Source organism: Cydia strobilella, chromosome 13 (genome assembly GCF_947568885.1).
Source record: "Cydia strobilella chromosome 13, ilCydStro3.1, whole genome shotgun sequence".
In the NCBI taxonomy this organism is placed as follows: domain Eukaryota; kingdom Metazoa; phylum Arthropoda; class Insecta; order Lepidoptera; family Tortricidae; genus Cydia; species Cydia strobilella.
The window spans coordinates 3,298,391-3,318,055 of record NC_086053.1 but is presented as its reverse complement, the minus strand read 5'-3'; the positions used below and the strand labels follow the sequence as shown (position 1 = coordinate 3,318,055).

The following is a 19,665-nucleotide window of genomic DNA, read 5'->3' as shown; positions in this document are numbered from 1 at the left end:
TGTGTTTTGCAGTATAATGCTACTATTTTATATTTTTTATTGCGCTTCTTATCGTAATCAGCTGTTTATTTCGACATGCATGGTCAGCATGCTGTACAAACGTTAATCCTCTCTTTCTGACAGCAGTAGGGTAAATAATTTGTCGACAAAGTTTTAGTGTACCTACCTAATATTATTTTTAAATTAATTAAACTTGTTTGTTCCAGGTTTTAATGAATTTCCACGTTCAGTTATAGCCCGGTGACTGACAAAGGTGAGTTTTAGTTAAACTCAATGTAATTAAGATTAATAAATTTAAACTGTCGTGAGTCATATAGAGTCAGACCAAGACAAGTCTTCAACGATTTTGATAGCACACGCACTGCAAGTGTTATTTTAAACGTCAAACTTTTATGAAATTATGACGTATAACACTTGCACTGCGTGTGCTATCGATATCATTGCAGACTTGTCTTGGTCTAATTCTAATAACATTAAGGCGGTTCCCTGAGCCACAAGGCGAAAAATCTCCTTATATGATCATGTTTTTCTAAGGCGTTGATATTCGTAGACGTGGAAAAAATATATGTAGTTCTTGACTATATTATCTTTAATAACATAGCTTCCGATACACGAATTATTACACTTCGCTCGATACAATTAATTCCCAAAGTAACCTCTAACTCGGACTTTTAATCTAACTTTACTCGGTTATTTATTATGTGATACTATAAACAAAAAAAAAAAGGAAAAACAATCTTAACTTAAATAGTAATTTCATAGCTTTCGAATTTCGATATTGTAAGGTAACGTTTTTAAAATAAATAAAAAATCGACAAAATTCGATCAAAATTGACACTTGGCGCGCATGATCTTTCCCGCTCTTTCTTGCGAAATGTGACAGTGATATGACAGCGGCGAACCGATGGAACAGCCTTAAGCTAATTTTAGCGAGCAGGCGGCATGCAGCTATCGTGAACGCTGCTCATGCACTGTTAGTGTTTGAAAATATGCCTAGGTTCTCCGAAACATGTCGCGTCTTTTAGTCCAACTTGTAGTACAAAACGGATATCATGGTCGCATTTTTATCACCTGTCATGTCATGCGTGACTTTCGCACTTTCATATTTGTTAGAACGTGACAGGCATGGTGACAGATGATAAAAAGGCGACCATCTTAGCCCTACTGGACTATTTTTGGGTGGTTTTATGGTGCCTACATCATAGTAATGACTCTTTCCTTTGGCACAGTTTTATCAATAATGAATCATCATGTCTCAATGTCTCATACAATCCCCTTACTTAACATCTCATTCATATTTCGCACAATAAAATAAGAAGACAATTAGTACACCATGACCTGGTTGTGCATGTTTTAGTGCAATATGTTTTAAGGTGACATTCGGATGGCAGCTGCGGCAGTATTACTGTTGCGGCGTTACTGCTGTGGTAATGCGGTATGATGAACGCAATTTATCAAGGAAATGAACAGAGACTTTTCGCGTGTCAGTGCAGCAGCGTATCGAAGCGCGCCGTCCGCAGTCGCCATCCGAATGTCACCTTAGTCCCCGGCAAGCTCAGTTCTTGTATGGGAAGGTGAAATTTGGCCAAGCATGCCGGGGACTCTAGGTGACATTACCTACTGCTGCGACCATGACGCTAGAGCTGTATTTGTCAATTACCTTGATAAAATGAGAATACATTTTCCGCCGCATTTTTCTGTTGCCATTATGACGTTCAATCCGCTCATTTTATCAAGTAAATTGACAGATACAGCGGCGGCAGCAACGACGCTGCAGATAACATTCGAATGTCACCTTTAGTACAATAATGGCGGGCGACGCTCGGAACGGGTGATAAGCCATTGTGTATGACAACTAGAGCAGAGGAAACGGTCCAGTGTCACGTACGAGCGTTATGGCTTCTGTTTACAGTTATTTGCAGTTCTTTGTTTTTATGAAACAGAAGCCCATGTTCAGTTTAAACTCGTCCAATCGAATGAATTTGCGAAAGCATTACAATAAGAGCGTTTTCACATTTTCCGATCCGATATCGGATGTCGGATGTCATTTGGAGAAAAACAGCTGCTATAAAATGCCTTATGTCATCAAGTCCTTTTATTCTTGCATAAACGATTTCTTTTGAACAACAAAAAATAATTAAATGTATAAAAAAATATAAAAAGGTTCTTTACTCTTTGTTTCTTTGTTTGTAGTCAATAATATTACTAAATTGTCTCCTGGCTGATGGAACAGAACAACGACAGAAAATTCCGAATCATTCCTCTTCATTGCACTGATCTTAGTCGTTGAATTTATATTTTTTGCGTAAACTGTAATTATAACTTTAGCGTGAAAACCGTCAATTTGCAAATATATCATATACACCACGAAATAACGGTTTATTTATTTGTATCTGTAAAATATTAAACTTAATGTTCAGTTAACACGATATTATTACACAATGCTGTTTATGTTGAGTAATAGTTTTCTAATATGCAAAATAAGCCCTCTAAACCAGTTTCGGCTGATCTAGGTAACGTTTTGGGGCCAGTAGTGTTCCTATTTGATTTTAAAAATAGCCATCGCGTAATGTTAGCTCGGTTACATCCATAAGCTAGATGCGATTATAATGGATGCAAAAATTACAAAAATTGTGGTGCTCTTCGGTAAGTTGGCGAAATAGATACCTATCTAGATACTAACCTGACATTAGGTAGAGGTTAAATTTTGTGAAATGTATAAAAAAGATACGGTACACGATTGGGTTCGAAACGTCGGGATGTAGTATAAATTCAATATACGCGATATAATCCGTTTTCATAGTTTTATTTCATGAGTAACTATCGCGGTAACCGAAGACAATATTAAATGTATAAAAAGTTCCGTTATAAAAATACTGACAAACAGCAAACGCCTTTGAAGCTAGGACTCTAAAACTGGAAACAATATTCTTCAATTGTTAAATGTAAAGTAAGCATGTAAAGTAACCTATATGACTTGTTGTTTTAGTTTGAGAACCCATAAAGCAATGTTAAAAACCGTAAACCAGTGCAAAAAATTCTAGCCGCATAACAGTGCCATAACTGTTTTATGACACCGCTAACGACCTTCGTACTTCAACTACCAAATTTATGGCTACAAAATTCGTATGCTTACTTATTTTATCTTAGTATTCCTTTGTTAACTTGACCAGAACCTACACATTAGTCACAGTGCCAGGGTTACGAAGATTCATTACAGCATATGACAGACAAAGAAATGTTGCGACACGCCACGAGCGAGTCCAACAAAGCCTTTTAAGTGCGCTAAGTAGAATAAGCAGGCCCGTTGATATCTACAATATTGGATTGTACGGCAAGGGTTGCATGTAGAAGAAAAATATTTCCGACATGTTCAGCATTGGAGATCTTTTTCCAAGGTATTTGAGTAAGTCTAAACCTAACTCAGTCCGTGAATGTATGAAAGGGCCACTATTATCCATACTCCATACTAATATTATAGATGCGAAAGTGTGTCTGTCTGTTAACTCTTCACGTTTAAGCCGCTGAACCGATTTAGTTGAAATTTGGTGTAAAGATAGTTTGAGTCCCCGGGAAGGACATAGGATAGTTTTTATCCCAGAAATCAGTCCTTATGGGTGAAAAGGAGGGTGAAATTTTTTATGGGGAATCAATAACCGCTGAACCGATTTAGATGGTATTTGGTATGGAGATAGTTTGAAATGTGGGTAGAGATATAGAATACTTTTTATCCCCGAAATCATCCCTTAACAACGATTTCTTAAGTAGGGAATAAAAATCAATATTCTAATTACTAATTTCACGCAGCCGAAGTCGCGGGCAAAAGCTAGTAAATAATATATTTGCAAATTTATTGTTTAGGTATATTGACTTGTTGAGGTGGAGGACAATTGTCACTAAAAGGTCTGTAAGTAAGTATAGGGTTAAATTATTGGTCTGACGACGCCCAGTAACTTGTCGTGTTAGCCTGCGTTGGTAAACTCCTGGAAGCTGAATTAGAAACATTTCTTGAGTTTCGATTGAGCTCGAATTGGGTATGCTAATGCAAAACTGGTGACAATGCAATGTTGTGATAAGATCTAGTTTTAATTTAAAATGCATCAATGCGCTTATGAACGTCAAATAGCTACATCCCGGCTCCAACCCTACACCTCTGCTTCGAGAAGATTTAATTCCCCCCTCAATTTGATATGATGATGGAAACTGAAGGTAGCCAGCGAAGTCAATTTGCAAATTATATAGATGTTACTTAATGACAGACAATACGTTAATTTTGTTGGCAATCCTACTAATTAATCTAATTATTACTAGCGTAATGATAATAACGGTATGAAACCCAAGAGAGCATTAAAATAATCCACAAAATTCACTAATTACCAATTTCGATGCAACATATTACATCACATTTAATTAAAATTAATTTTAAACTATAATTAATGTACATTCTTAGCTGAACGTAAAAGGTAGGATTTTTGTAATGAGCGAAAAACGAAAGTTTAGCCGCAATTAGTTTTAAATCAGTTTAATTTTGTATTTATTACGTAAAACACATAATTCTGGACCTAAAGTTATATGAATACTTTTTGCTTTGCAAGAGATTTTACTCTTAATAAGCGCTATTTTTAATTGGTAAATAAAGTTTGACAAGAGTAGTTTGTTAGTGGAGCATAGGCAGGGAAGAATCATATTGTCTTTTTCTTATGCTAGTATTATAACTTCAAAAAGAGAGATGAGTATAGTTTTTTTATTCCACTGTTACTGACAGAAATTGTTTGCCAGACTAAGAGCGTAGACTGGTAGTCGATAGTTTGGTGACATAGAAAGTGCATCTTTGCTTAGTAATGGTAAGCACAGATGACATATTCACAATATTACTCGATTGCGTTGGATTTATACAGTCACGAACTACGACGAACGCATTTTATTTGTGTATTTTTTCATTGGTTTAAACTTTAAACTCGTAAGTTCCCGCGTACTTGTGTTAGTACAAATTCAATTCGAGTTTAAACTTTTATAAAAATAAATTGAATTCACTAATTCAGAAGCGTAAAAACTGCCTCAACTGTCTTACGAAATTAAGTCAATGATTGTTTTTTGACCCTTTTTTAGGGTTCCGTACCCAAAGTGTAAAAACGGGACCCTATTACTAAGACTCCGCTGTCCGTCTGTCCGTCCGTCTGTCCGTCTGTCTGTCTGTCACCAGGCTGTATCTCATGAACCGTGATAGCTAGACAGTTGAAATTTTCACAGATGATGTATTTCTGTTGCCGCTATAACAACAAAATCAACAAATACTAAAAACAGAATAATATAAATATTTAAATGGGGCTCCCATACAACAAACGTGATTTTTTTGCTGTTTTTTCCGTAATGGTACGGAACCCTTCGTGCGCGAATCCGACTCGCACTTGGCCGGTTTTTTCTCTTTTGTGACCACCTTGTCATTTGAAGTACGAATCAGGCATTTTAAATACGTCCACATTTAATGGTAATTGCTCTGCTTTTACTTTAATTTACTTGTACGCGTTTCACATCACCGTACATGGTGTAAATGTACGCTTAAATCCCGTTTCAATGATCGTATCAAGTGAAATGCAACTGCATAGTGCTACTCGTATGTATCCATTAGAGAAGTTCAGTACCTATCATAGCAGAAATCAGACGGCTTATCGGACTTTGACCCTTCAAATTGTTGATAAGTGAGATTCCTTGTTTTAATTTGAACCTCACAGCCTAAAACGTGGCAGTGGCGTGGTACATATATACAAGTAGTTATAGACGCGCCACCGAGCGACCGGGGGTAAGAGAAAGAATAATCATAAAAAATTTGGGCAGCATAGGATTTTTTCTCTTTCACTCTTATAAATTTCGGTATTTCGCCATCGCCTCCTACCTATGATGCCACCCGGTCGGTGATAAGGACAAACCATGGCACTATTTTCTCTTTCCTTTTATAGGAATCGTAATAAGACTATCTTTTTCTATCGAAGTGTCAGGCCCTTGAGTACAGATACAGGTGACGTTAGTTTTTAAGATGATTTGATTCCCGCTGGCTTGTCTAATTTTAACCTAACTAACTAGTCTTAACCTTTACTTACGATTGATGAAGAAAAAGTACCCCAAATTAACACCCCAGCCCCACCGGTTTCCCTACTTTTTTCTGTCGTGCCACCACGGTTACAGAAGGACAGTCAGACTGGACCTTCTTTGTGGCGATTGCGAGGTTCAGTTATACGAGTAAATACAACTTTTTAGCTTAAGGCCCAATGCGAAGAGTGATATAAACTAATCCCAGAGATCTTACAGTAATCCCAGATTTTAAGTCGTATGTAAATGAATACGAGATAAAGTTTGAACCATTCATCATTTCATCATGTCATTTTGCCGTTAAACGTAAGTTTGGCGAACCTATAGTATAAGTTTAAAATGTATCATACTTAAAATACAATAAAAACAGCTTCCATATAGCTAATCGCTACATACGTAATGCTGGCGGTTAATGATCAACATCGTCAACAACAATTGAATTCAAGTTCAGATCAAGTTCATATCAATCAGCATTCAAAACAAGCAAATTATAGATGAATATTTAATGGTCAGTTGGTCACTCAAATTTAAAATGACATAAGCTAGGTACGTTTTTGTTACCCCGAAACCGAACCTTCGGCCGAAACATGATTTTTATGCCGAAACCTGCCAAAACCGAAACTTCGGTCGGACAAACGACGGGCGCGGCCGAAATGTTCGGCTGTTTTTTTTTGGCCAAAACCGAACCTTTGGCCGAAACATGATGTTTATAACGAAACTGTAACTTCGATCGGACGGAAAAAAAATATTAGATAATTATTGTAAACTTAATATTAGGTAATTATTATGCGAAGAGAAATATTTTATGTGTGTATAGGTATTATCTAAGTACTGGACAAATAGTGACTTGAAAGACTAGCAGCGAGAGTCACATGACTTGCAAGAACAGTCAAGAAAGCTGTCAACATGTCCGATCGGTAAGTAGACGTGACATTTGCTATTGACGAAATCACGACATTATTAGCGATAGTTTGTCGGAATGATTGGCAATGAAAAATAAATTAATGGCTGATGGTCATTTTAATCACATTTGGCATTGATAAATTGTTTTGTGTATACGACATATTAGCGATAGTTTGTCGGAATGATTTGCAATGAAAACAAAATTAATGACTGATGGTCATTTTAATCACATTTGATATTGATAATTACCGCGCTTTTTTTTTCAAATAAGACAAACTATAAACTTCAGCGATAAGACCGCCTGTTGTCTACCTCTAAATTCACCAAAATGTTACATAAGTACGGAGAACTTTAATTATTAATATCGACCTAAAAATATATTGAAATAATAATAATAATAATAGAGACTTAGATCACTACGGGACTACGGTTTCACTCACTACTATTTTTAGTCGCTTTTGGCGACATGTTTCGGACTCTTCGGGAATATTTTGAAATATGTCTCACTATAGTTTAATTTCGAATAATAAAGATATGGGCAGTCTCAGGAAACGTTAACAATTAAACTGTTGACCTAATACACGTAGGGAGCGAATCGCATTAAATTCGGCTCGGTCACTGCCCTTTGCACAACACTAAACTTGTTCTTGCTATAATCAAACCTTGTTAATTTATTAATAATATTTTCACCTGCCGCACCGAAGTATTGCAAAACATGGTTTAGTTTAGGTACTTTCTGTATCGGTTTGGCAAGAAGTTAATCATTATAGTGATTATAGTCACATACTGATTCATCTATCATCAACTGACGTATTTATGTTGACCGGGATATGGACCGTTATTACCTTTTGTATTGTTTTCGAGCTCCCGATATTTCGACGCAGTTACATGGATCTTGTACATGGGTAACTGAAGATAGCGGGTGGGTGTCAAAGCTGTGTAGTTGTATGTCAATATCAATCTAGTGAAACTAACCGTGAATCATTCAAAACTGCTATCAAATCAACTGACAGGTCAATTTATTGAACATTATTAGAGTAATTATTAGTGTGTAATGATTTGACAGTTTAATGGCTTGTCTTTCCCGTCACGTAACAATGGTGTTCCGGACCTTTGGGAGGCGTGCGCGGAGCCGAAGCCAACACGTAGAGGCCCTTTTGATACTTTAATGAAATGTACTTGCCCGTGTCATGGGACGCGCGCAGAGGCGGCAGCACCCGCCAGGGTGTAAGGACTATTGAGAGTTGATGGAATCTAAAATGAAGTATTAGGTTATTGGGTGAAAGCGATGGACTAAGTATTGAGCTAGGTATGGGATAAAAAACCGGACGCCTGCCTAATAAAACGGTATGCAATTTTATTTCCGTCAGACGGTGACTCGCCCTCACAAGATGGGCTCCCAAAAAAGCGACATCTAGGATGGCTCAAGGGCAACATAATGCTTGTTATTATTATATGTATTATTAGTCAAATTTTTTACACAAATAGGCTTTGTGCAGACGCGCAAGTCCAAGATACCTTCTGCTTTCCTTAGTTGCTACTTGGCGCAGTTTCTACAAGTTTACTTAAATTACCAGAAATAGCCTATACAAAACAAATTAGTTAAGTGAGTTAAAAAATCATTGAATTTTTACAGAATTTCAGCTAAAAATATGCGATATTTTTGTTCATTATTCATTTTTATTTCATTAAGATTTTCGGTGGCTTTAGCGTATATCGTGAATTCGACCGTCTGTATAAATACCTATACACGTATAGTATACCCGTACCATGAGTTGCCATGAGTCACTCACAGTGTCAAAATTGACATATACGCTAACATCTACGTAATTTACTTTCTATACATCTCGCTCACACTAATATGCGAGTACGAGCGAGATGCATAGAAAGTAAGTTACGTTCTCGATAGCGTGACGGGACGTACGCGGTTGCGTTAAGTGTCATTTTGTATGGGATTTTGATCGAGTTTCCAAAACATCCCGCTTGACGCGCTGTTCAAAATCCCATACGAAAATAGACATAACGCAAACGCGAAACGCTCGTCACGCTATCAAATGAAATTTATACTGGGTCCTGTTTTGGTTTCAGTCTCAATTTCGGTTTCTGGGTATCTAGCACGGAAATGCATACAATAGTGTTTGTTCTATTGACGTTTCCGAAGTTTTGCTAAATTTGTTGAATGAACAGCACTTTGTAATGTTTCCTTACTCCATTTTCAATTAGTTTTGTCACTGTTCTGCTAATGATGCAAAACATTTACAATAACAATAGGAATACATGAAGAAACAGTATACTAAGAGTTGATTTGATTTGATACAGTCAGAGACAATTAGGACCACGTGACCACTTTCTCTCATCTTACTGCTGCTTCGGAGCCCAGCGTTCCCTTTCCGACTTGTTTCTCCTCCACTTCTCAGGGTTTTTGACATCCGATGGACGAATTACTTTATATTATAACTCGGCAGTTTACACAGCCGAACGCCAGATTACGGAGCGGTTGCATTTTGATATGTAGAATTAATTTCGATAAGATAGCTTATATGTAGAATTTGCTACAGGCCTGATTTCATACAAATCCAATAATCCCTGCGGTAGATCCAACAATCCGGCACAGAGGGAAATCTTACAACATAACAGGATATATTAGCTGAGCCCCTTCTCAGATTTGAGAATTTTAGGTAAATATCGCCGTTGCGCTTACGGAGACGGCTCCTGTTAACCTAAAATTAGTGCGATAAGGACAACTGCAGCTTAGGCGAAAAATCCTGCGTGAAATTCTCAGAAATCGAGGTTTTGTTATTGACATTTTCCTCCTCCAAAACTTAACCAATCGTAACAAAATATTAGGAACGGAATGAGAAAGAAATTATCTGTGTCTGACCGTTTTGATTTTTGCGTTTATTGTTGCCGATCTTGTATGCTAGGCGTCTGTTTACAGCCCATTTATTTGGCCGTTCTTAGCGCTAATTTGAAGTTATTTGTTCTTATAAAAACAAGAATATCAAAAAAGCAAAACGTACAGACACAGATACTGGTAAGTAATATTAACCTCATATAAAAAAATACTCATCTAGGGCCAAAATCCAGAGAGGAAAATGTCGAGAACGAGTGTATGGAAAAATTACTACTAATGTATCCTCTTAAAAATAGCAGGCTACGTCTCAATCAAAATTTGATAAGTTAACATATCTAGGTACTGACATAATATCATATATCCATAGTTCAACATAACCAGTTAAATATGGCTGCATGGCTTATCAAGCCGATCGCAATTCGTTAAGGCTAAATCTACGTCGCTGGTGCATAGTTGATTGTGTTGCGTAACGTTTTAAAAACGTTTGTGCTTAGTATTTCGCCTATCAAACTAACTTGTACGTTTAACTTAGGTATCAACATGGCTCATGAAAAAGGGTTTAATTTAACACAATGGCCGATCTAATCTAATACGTTATTATCCGCACTCAGTGAACATCATAGTTTAGTTTCTAGTATTTAGTTCAATGTTTTTGTACGCCGTTTGGTAAAATATAGTGAAACTGTACATACGAGTAAGTATATAAACTGACTCCACCACTGTAATTCTACCTATATTTACAAATAAAACACTTACTTACGTTTTTAGGTTTCGGTAGCCAACATTATCAACCGAATCCTTCATTATAGGTTAATAAGTCATGCCGTTCTATTTATCATTTCACTTAGGTATATTAAGGATGACTCACGTTAGACCGGGCCGTGTCCGAGCCGGAGCTTCCGGCGCTTCGTTTTCTATGGAAAGCATCACGTGATCACCTGTCATGTCATAGAAAAGTTAGCGCCGGAAGCTCCGGCCCGGACACGGCCCGGTCTAACGTGAGTCATCCTTTATGTTGGTTTGGCGTACTACGCAGACTCCGCCGGGTTTATTTAATCTAGCTTTAAATAAATAAATAAAACACCTATGTCGCTTCATACAATAGACATAGGTAGGTATATGTTATGTATACATGTGGTTGTCAGGTTTGTCTATATTATTGGAGTCACACGTCCTACGTATAATTATCTTATCCTCTAATTACCCATGAAGGCCACGAATCAAAACATGTCAAGATAAATGCAATTTTGATTTATCAAAGAGATTCAAAACAATGTATGGTATGTATTAAGTGAAGGCATTTTTATAGGCTTCTGAGAACAGATGTAGTGCGTAATCTTTTACCATCGTATTTTTACGGAAACGCACGAACATGTTTATTATGCTATTTCAGTCAAGTCTTTGTACTGAGGTTGACTGAAGTAGCATGACAAATACGAATGTTTGTTAGTACGATGGCAAAGCATTATGCATTCAAAGTATTTACCAGTACGGTTTTTACTCACTATTATTTTTAGTCGCTTTTGGCGACATGTTTCGGATTCTTTGGGAATCCATCCTCAGTCACGAGTGTCCGCGGCGATTGTACGTCGTGCACTGCCCGCGCCGCCTCGTCGCTCGTTGCGCATGCGCACGCGCTGATGGGGCGGTGGCGGGGGCGCGAGGCGCGGGGCAGTCCGCAGATGGAGTCATGCATGGCATTATGCATTACACTACATTCATCTTATTACATATTTTAATTACAAACAGTCGCTACAAACAACCTGCCCTTAAAAATCCATGTATGTCGCAGAACATACAAAGTACAAAGTAATGTCTAGTCATAGGCACACAACGCTTCAATGCCAGTGGAACTAACAAGTTCCGACTTCGGTATTATGCATGCGGAAGGAAGTGTTCGCGTTTTAATGGCCTAACGTGTACTGGATTATGGCTTGATTCAATAAAACTGCGAGGAAAATAACACAAAAAATTGTAAAAAAGCTTATAATAACTTATTTACTTCTTAAATTGGAGTTTAATAGAAATAGCAAAACGGTAGGTAACTAGCCCTAAATAAAAACTTTATGCTTATAGTAAATACAATTTAATAATGAAAATATGTGCTCAATTATAATTAATATCCATTAGCATCAGTACCTGAGCAGTGAGCCACTGGCCTTAACATAAACATCCAATTAGGTAACCTTGATCTTCGTCCACGGAACTTAACGATGAATATTGGCTTCAGGCTTCAGGTATAGTCGTTCGATTTGTAGCTGGCCCCAAACGGTTCATCCTTTATCCTTTGTCTAATATTGTTAAGTAAAACCGCACGTGCCACTACCTGCAAAAAAAGGGGTCGTATAATTATAATTGGCACCAGCCGGGCTAGCACATGATTGACGCAAGAGTATCTCGCCGCGACATAGACTACTCGTCCCCCTTTAATTCATACAGTTAGTAAAAGACGGGTAGCCTATCTCGCGGCGAGATACTGTCGCGTCAATCATGTGCTCGGCCTACTGAGCGCGGGCTAGTCGAAGGGCTAGTCCTAGGGCTCAAAAAAACAGTGTAGTTGCGCTCTCCGATAACGCGCCTTTGTTACACATCTCGATGACACATTTTAGACTGGTTCTGTAGTGTTCGACTCGCCGGCACTCAGTAACCGTAGAGAGACCACCCAAGAAACGCAAATTATTTGTACTTAGTGAAAACTTCCGTAGCAACAGTCAGTAAATAAACAGCAGCAATCTTGTGTGTCTTGAGATTTAAATTATTTAGAGGTAGCCAGTCAATGTAGGACCTAATTGTCACCTTCAGCGCGGAAGCCTCTGGGTGAACCAAGGCAGCCGGGGGACGTCGTGGTAGAATGTTTGCGACCCCATGGCGCCCCCATAAACGGCAGTGCGGAGAATCGCCTCAGGGGATGTTAGTGGGTATTCTCCTCCCCTCCCTCTGACTAACAGAGGGAGCAGGAGGAGCGAGTCCCACATACCACCCCCCCTTATGGGCTTCTCTGGCCCGGGGGTGAGATGCGTAAAGGCATTTACCCCTGCGAAAAAAAAAGGACCTAATTGTCAACAATAATAAAGCATGCAATTAAATTTATAAAATAAAAGTGCGCATAATTGTGCCATTTACAGTCAAATTTCCGAGAAAAATTGCCTAGCAAAAACAAAAGACAAATAAAAATAAGGTCATACTATCACCGACCAGTGAGCGCGTTGGCTGCACAGTGCACCGTGCAGGTTTGCCATGTTACAACTGTACCTACGTACACCTATGTACGTACACACATCCCATACCTACGTTATTATTTATAATGGAGCAAACAATCCACTTTTACTGCGTACCAGGAACAGTTACGGCTTTCTCTAATGATAGCCATTCGCCGCAACATTGGCCATTGGCACATATTGGCACACTGCAGATTGGCCCATCAACATTCTAGACTAGAGACAGGTGAACGGCCAGGACTGACAAGGTTGTCTGTCCCATCACATCATTGTCATGTCATAGATAGGGTCACTTATTACGCCTGACGATTAAATAAAAAAGAGAGTCAAAATATCATACCATAACTACATTATGATATTTACAGTCGAGTAGTAGTAATGCCGTCACAATTTCTAAAATTGCGCATTTTTCCATTTGGAACGATTTCGGAAACTTACATTTTTGTATGAAGAGTTAAATCTTTCATTTCCAAAATTAAAACATCTTTTTACTTGTGAATATTTCCAGATGTTTCTGATAACTCTCCTTGCACGTTGCAGTCTTTATAATTCCGGTCTCTGTTCTAGACCTAGAAATCTAGCTAGCTAAAGAGGGCACTATGGAAGCTGTATAGAACGTGGCTATGTGAAAACTTAACTTGGATCATTAAGCCGTTACGATAATAGATAAGTATACTTGTAAAAAATCAAGTAACTTTGGGCAGCTGTATCCCAAGACCTAACCTATAATAAAACCAACAAGGTTTATAAGGTTTATGTAAACCAAATCGAACTTATTTTGATGCTAATTCAGACTGCTTAAAACTTTCTTTAGTGACTTTTGCCGTAACAGCCGGGCTAGCACATGACTGGCGCGACAGTATCTCGCGGCAAAATAGACTATAACTACTAACTCGTTCCTCTTTAATTAACATAGAAAAATACGGGTAGTCTATCTCGCCGCGAGATACTGTCGCGCCAATCATGTGCTAGGCCTACAGAAGTCTTTAGTGGGGGAAATTGTAAAAAAAAAGAAAAAATACATGGTTTTTCAAGTATTTGACAAGACTTGGTGGGCTGTCGAGATCAAATTTAATTTTACTAAAACATTTTATCACTTAACAATATCTACAACGCAGGCGACCCTTATTTTAAGCAAGCAGGAATGTAGCAATTAAATATGCATTTTTTTTAAATAAGCAACTTTTTACCAAAAATTCCAAATATTTTTTTGGATATTTTCTGCAATTTCCACATGTGAACCTACGCCTACCGGTTTAAGGTTTCTTTTCTACAAAAACGTCACCTTTGTTTGATGTACGGTCCTCTAACTAGCATTATGTGGAAAAAGTTGGAGTTGTGGTGAGAGATATTCAATTAGCTTTTTGCCGTCATAACAAAAGACGATAGATTATAGGGCAGAATCATGTGTCTTTACGAGTATTTTTTACTTGTAAATTAAATAGCATTTAGTATGTGAATAGTCGCACTAACTTTTTGTGGTTTTATAATAGATAGGAATTATCGTGAAATTCAAATTTCATTTAATTCATCTTTATTTCATTTACTTAGAAGCATTACCTTTCTCTAATTATGAATGCCGTAGCATTGCTATAAAGGGCTAGAGGGAAATGTTCCATATTTTGAAATTTAAATACCTATTACCTAAATATATACCGCTAAGGCCCTCTTGCACCATCCCACTAACCCGGGGTTAACCGGTTAAACCGTGAACTGTGTGTCAAATTGTACTGGTAGCCATGGTAACCTCCAACGAAGCGTAAAAGCACTGCATAAATAGACAGTAATCCTATACGCAATGAAAAGTAACCCAGTCGTGTGTGGTTATACGGTCCTGCACAGTAGATATGGCGCGTTATTAGCGCGCCATATCTGTCCATTGGCGCGCTAATGAAGTTCGCCAGATCTGGACTCACTGCGTAAAAATGCACAGTAAATCGCAGTAGGTAGGTACTATGATATGGACGCGAGCAGTTCGCGAGTCTTTCACAAATAGCGCTGAAAGTACATAGAAATTATAGCAATTATAGCAGTTCAGGTGGCTCGGAAAGGTGGGAAAACAATCATGCCCCAACGTGTCTATACAAATAAGATCGTAAGGCCGTTCCATCGGTTTGCCGCTGTCACTATCACATTTCGCAAGAAAAAACGGGAAAGATAATGCACGCCAAGTGTCAATTTTGATCGAATTTTGTCGATTTTTATTTATTTTAAAAACGTTACCTTACAATATCGAAATTCGAAAGCTATGAAATTACTATTTAAGTTAAGATAGTTTTTTCTTCTTTTTTTGTTTACAGTATCACATAATAAATAACCGAGTAAAGTTGGATTAAAAGTCCGAGTTAGAGGTTACTTTTGGAATTAATTGTATCGAGCGAAGTGTCATAATTCGTGTATCGGAAGCTATGTTATTAAAGATAATATCGTCAAGAACTACATATATTTTTTCCACGTCTACAAATATCAACGCCTCTTAGAAAAACATGATCATGTAAGGAGATTTTTCGCCTTCTGGCTCAGGGAACCGCCTTAAGGCCATATAGGGAATAAAAATCGCTGTTTTTCTCCAGAAGCAATGGGAACCAACGATTCCCATAGTACGAGTACGGCACGGCGGGAATTCAACCTTATAAGGAGGACAGCCTTTATGGTGCCTTAGTAGATTGAAAATAGTAGAATTTGATCAAATGATCATACATTCCACGGACATTTTTCTTGAAAGCACGAATAAAATAACGATTACATGCTGTTGCCATTTCTGTCACAGCTCCGAGCTCCAAGCTAATAAAAAGGACATAAGGTGGGCTCTATACTGTAACGATTGATCGTTAGAAGCTTTTTTCTGACATTTTTCAGCTTCGTCGATTTATTTTTCTTTAAGACTTTATTTGAATATTGTTTTGAATAGGTACCTATAGTTGTACTGTACCTATGATAGGTAGGATCTTAAGAGGCTTCAGCGCTATTGCAATTATCTTAATCTAGACGCTGCGTAAATACCTGTAAAATAAATCGCACCCATATTATGCGTATTTTCTCCAACAAGTTATTATCGCAATGAAATAAAACTATGAAAACGGATTATATCGCGTATATTGAATTTATAATACATCCCGACGTTTCGAACTCTTTACAGCGTTCGTGGTCAACGGGTGACACCTGTAAAGAGTTCGAAACGTCGGGATGTATTATAAATTCAATATACGCGATATAATCCGTTTTCATAGTTTTATTTCATGAGTAACTATCGCGGTAACCGAAGACAATATTATATTATCGCAATTTTTAAAGTTGTATATGCCTACAGGGCTATCTTCAATTTACTAAAATTAGGTCTATGTATGGAGAAAAAATACTAGTAGGTACTTAATAACAAATAAACGCATCCATTCAAAGGTTTTTCTCTGATTTCATCGCCACAATATTAAAATATCATAATTATTATGCTTTTTCATACATACTGTTTTACCTCCTAGGTACTACATGAAGAACAAAATAACGTGTTTATAATTAGGCCTAGTTTAAAAGTGGATCGGTGTCGCCTTGCGGGGGTTTAGCTGTCATTATATCGTACTGAGTGGCACTAGATTATTAAAATAAATGGGTAAACTACTGTGAAAAGAAAAATAGAAAATAAGTGATAATTTTAAAATTGTGGCGATATCAACAGAACAAGAATAATTTAATACTCGTACGTACATAGGTATTTCATATTTCTTAATTAATTTATTTAAAAACAGCGTACTCCCAGCTTAAAGGCCGGCAACGCACTTACAACCCCTCTGGTGTTGTGGGTGTCCATGGGCGGCGGTAATCGCTTACCATCAGGTGATCCGTCTGCTCGTTTGCCTCCTATTTAATAGAAATAAAAAAAAACAATTCAGCTTTTAATTTCTGTTTTTGATTGGTTATGCATAGAAAATGTACATGTAAGTTATCACTAAGTACCTTATGCTGCACTCAAGTTTTCATAAGATATCTGAAAACTGCATTTAAGCCTCATAAATACTGTTTTTTGGATTAAAAATCTTTGATCGTGACAAAAAACGTGAAATAACAAAAACAACGGTTTTTTCACAAAAACTATAAATTTCTGAAACCGTTCACCCGCTGATAAGTTACCAAATAATCAGGATTTCAAGTAACAAAATTGAACATGTATAATTTCAAAAGTTCATTGACCCAAGCTACGCTGTACACATCACTTTCATTACGCAGTATCATATACTCACATCTTAGCAAAATTAAACTCTATGTAACTCAAGTTAAAGTCTTTTTTGTAAGTATGATATAAAGTTAGATGCGATATTGCGATAGTAACTGCCGACAGTGATATTTATGTAGCGCACGTGTTTTGTTTTTTGCGCCAACTTCACGCGTCAAGAATATTAAGGGTACATTATCTGTACTATAAGTAGTACATGCCTACATAAAGTACATGTGTGTCTGGCCGGTAACATGATCCTTTGTTTGATGGTAGTAAAAAATGGCTGCTATACCTGTATGATAATTATACACTAGACATCGGTGGTATTGATGATCTGCCGGAAAAACATAATGGAGCCTTTTAATACAAAATACAATAATTGTTCAAAATGCTCAACGGTTTTTGGCACTTTCTTAATCATGTTTCTAAACGCGTTATCAAAGACAGTTTACAAGTTTTACCTTCTTATAAGAGACTTTTATGTAGATACGGAACGCAGTGTCCGCTAAACTATAAAAAAAATCAGGCCTCTATGCATGGAATTTTCATACTAAGAGACCGGTTCATATTGCTCTTGGGGTTATATACGTGCATAACGCAAAACTAGACGATTATACGGCCGTATATAGTACCTACCTTATTCCATTGTAAATTGTAATACCTAACTCGAAAAAGTATCCATTTTTTTAGCGATGTGTACTGGCATTTAAAATTACCGTAACTAAATAATATACCTACATATACCTAATTTAAACACTTTCCCAAAATCTATACTTAGAAAGGAAACTTTGAAAGTAAAATTCGCAAAACAATAGAATATTCGTCGCCAACCTCGTAACATCTGTAACCTCTAATTTGTTTGTGTAACCCACTTTCGAACGTTTTGTTTCCCGCTTCAGCCATCTGACAGCTGTCATTGTGACATTTCTTTGTTTTTAAAATTGCAGGTAAGATGGTTTTAGGAACGATTTTATTGTTTTGTGGGCTTTTACTTTTATATCATTGTCTGATAGGCATCATAGTTTTTAGGGTTTCGTACCTAAATGGTAAAAACGGGACCCTATTACTAAGACTTCGCTGTTTGTCTGTCTGTCCGTCTGTCATCAGGTTGTATCTCATGAACTGTGATAACTAGACACCTAAATTTTTTGACAGATGATGTATTTCTGTTGCCGCTATAACAACAAATACTAAAACGAGAATAAAATAAATATTTAAGTGGGGCTCCCATACAACAAACGTGATTTTTTGCCGTCTTTTTGCGTAATGGTATGGAACCCTTCGTGCGCGAGTCCGACTCGTACTTGGCCGGTAATTTTTTTTAAGATACGTAATGTAATGTGCTGACCCACGTCTTGCCCAAGAATTTGAAAAGGATTTCAGAATTCCGCCCAATGTTCTTAATAAAGAACATTTTATTGCAATGGGTTCACGACAATTTGTTTTTCTTAAATTCTTTTTGGTAACTTACATTTTTGGAGGAGGGCCAATTAAACTGGTGGTAAACTCACATTGTTCTTTTCAGAGAAAATTATGTCTCACGAGCAGTACAAATAGATAATTGTTTAATGTTCAGAAAACCATTCTGCTAATAAGCGCCTCCGAAGGGAATAACAAAATATAATAACTGAGCTAAGTACATTTTTGCATTCGCATCGCGAGTCCTAATCGATACGCTGACATTACAACATCCAGTCCATCTAATAATCATCCAATTTAAACCCATATGCGGCATAACTTTTGCATCCGGCGAACCGGTCGGAACGATAACTATGTATGCCAACCTTTAGGATCGTGTGACCGACTTTTTCGCCGTGAAATAAAAAAAAACTGTATGACGCATACGACATTTTTGCGTCGTGTGGCGTTTTTAGCACCTCCAAGCGATAATTGGCACACTTAATCTTTAGTAGGTTATGCTTTGGTTGCTTGACCTTTATTTTTGTGATATAGTTACTTTAGATGAGTTAAGAACATTACACGGACATAAATATTTTTTAGAAAGACACGGTATTTTAAGAGTTAAAAACGTAAAAATGCTTCATGGTCGTGCGTGACTACGAATAGGTATCACCATACCAGATCGCATTGAATTAAGCACCATGTCGCTGTAACTTGTGTTTCTTTTTAATAGTACAAGTGGTTCTTTTAAAACGACAAGGTACTTAGTATATCGTGACTTATACCTGTTTGAATATCAAGTGTATGCAAACGGAAACTCGATCTTGTCGTGGTCTGCATAGTAAAGAGTTTTAATAAAATGTTGAAATCGAGATTTCAGAGTAAGGATGTTATGGGACGTGTCGGGAGAGACTAAGGAACCATGGAAGGGAAGGAAACATGGCAATGAGCATGTGATATCTCTGGCATTAAAGGCTGCAGTAATCGCTTGC

General features: G+C 37.3%; 1 protein-coding gene across 1 annotated transcript in view; it reads left to right on the top strand.

Annotated features, from left to right (window-relative positions):
- The first annotated feature begins 200 nt into the window (after window positions 1-200).
- LOC134746485 (SH2 domain-containing protein 4B-like) overlaps window positions 201-19,665 on the top strand; it is a 45,216-nt gene continuing 25,751 nt past the window's right edge. The window contains exon 1 of the mRNA XM_063680891.1: window positions 201-253. The gene's annotated coding sequence lies outside the window, so the exon portion shown is untranslated. The remainder of the gene's footprint in view (window positions 254-19,665) is intronic.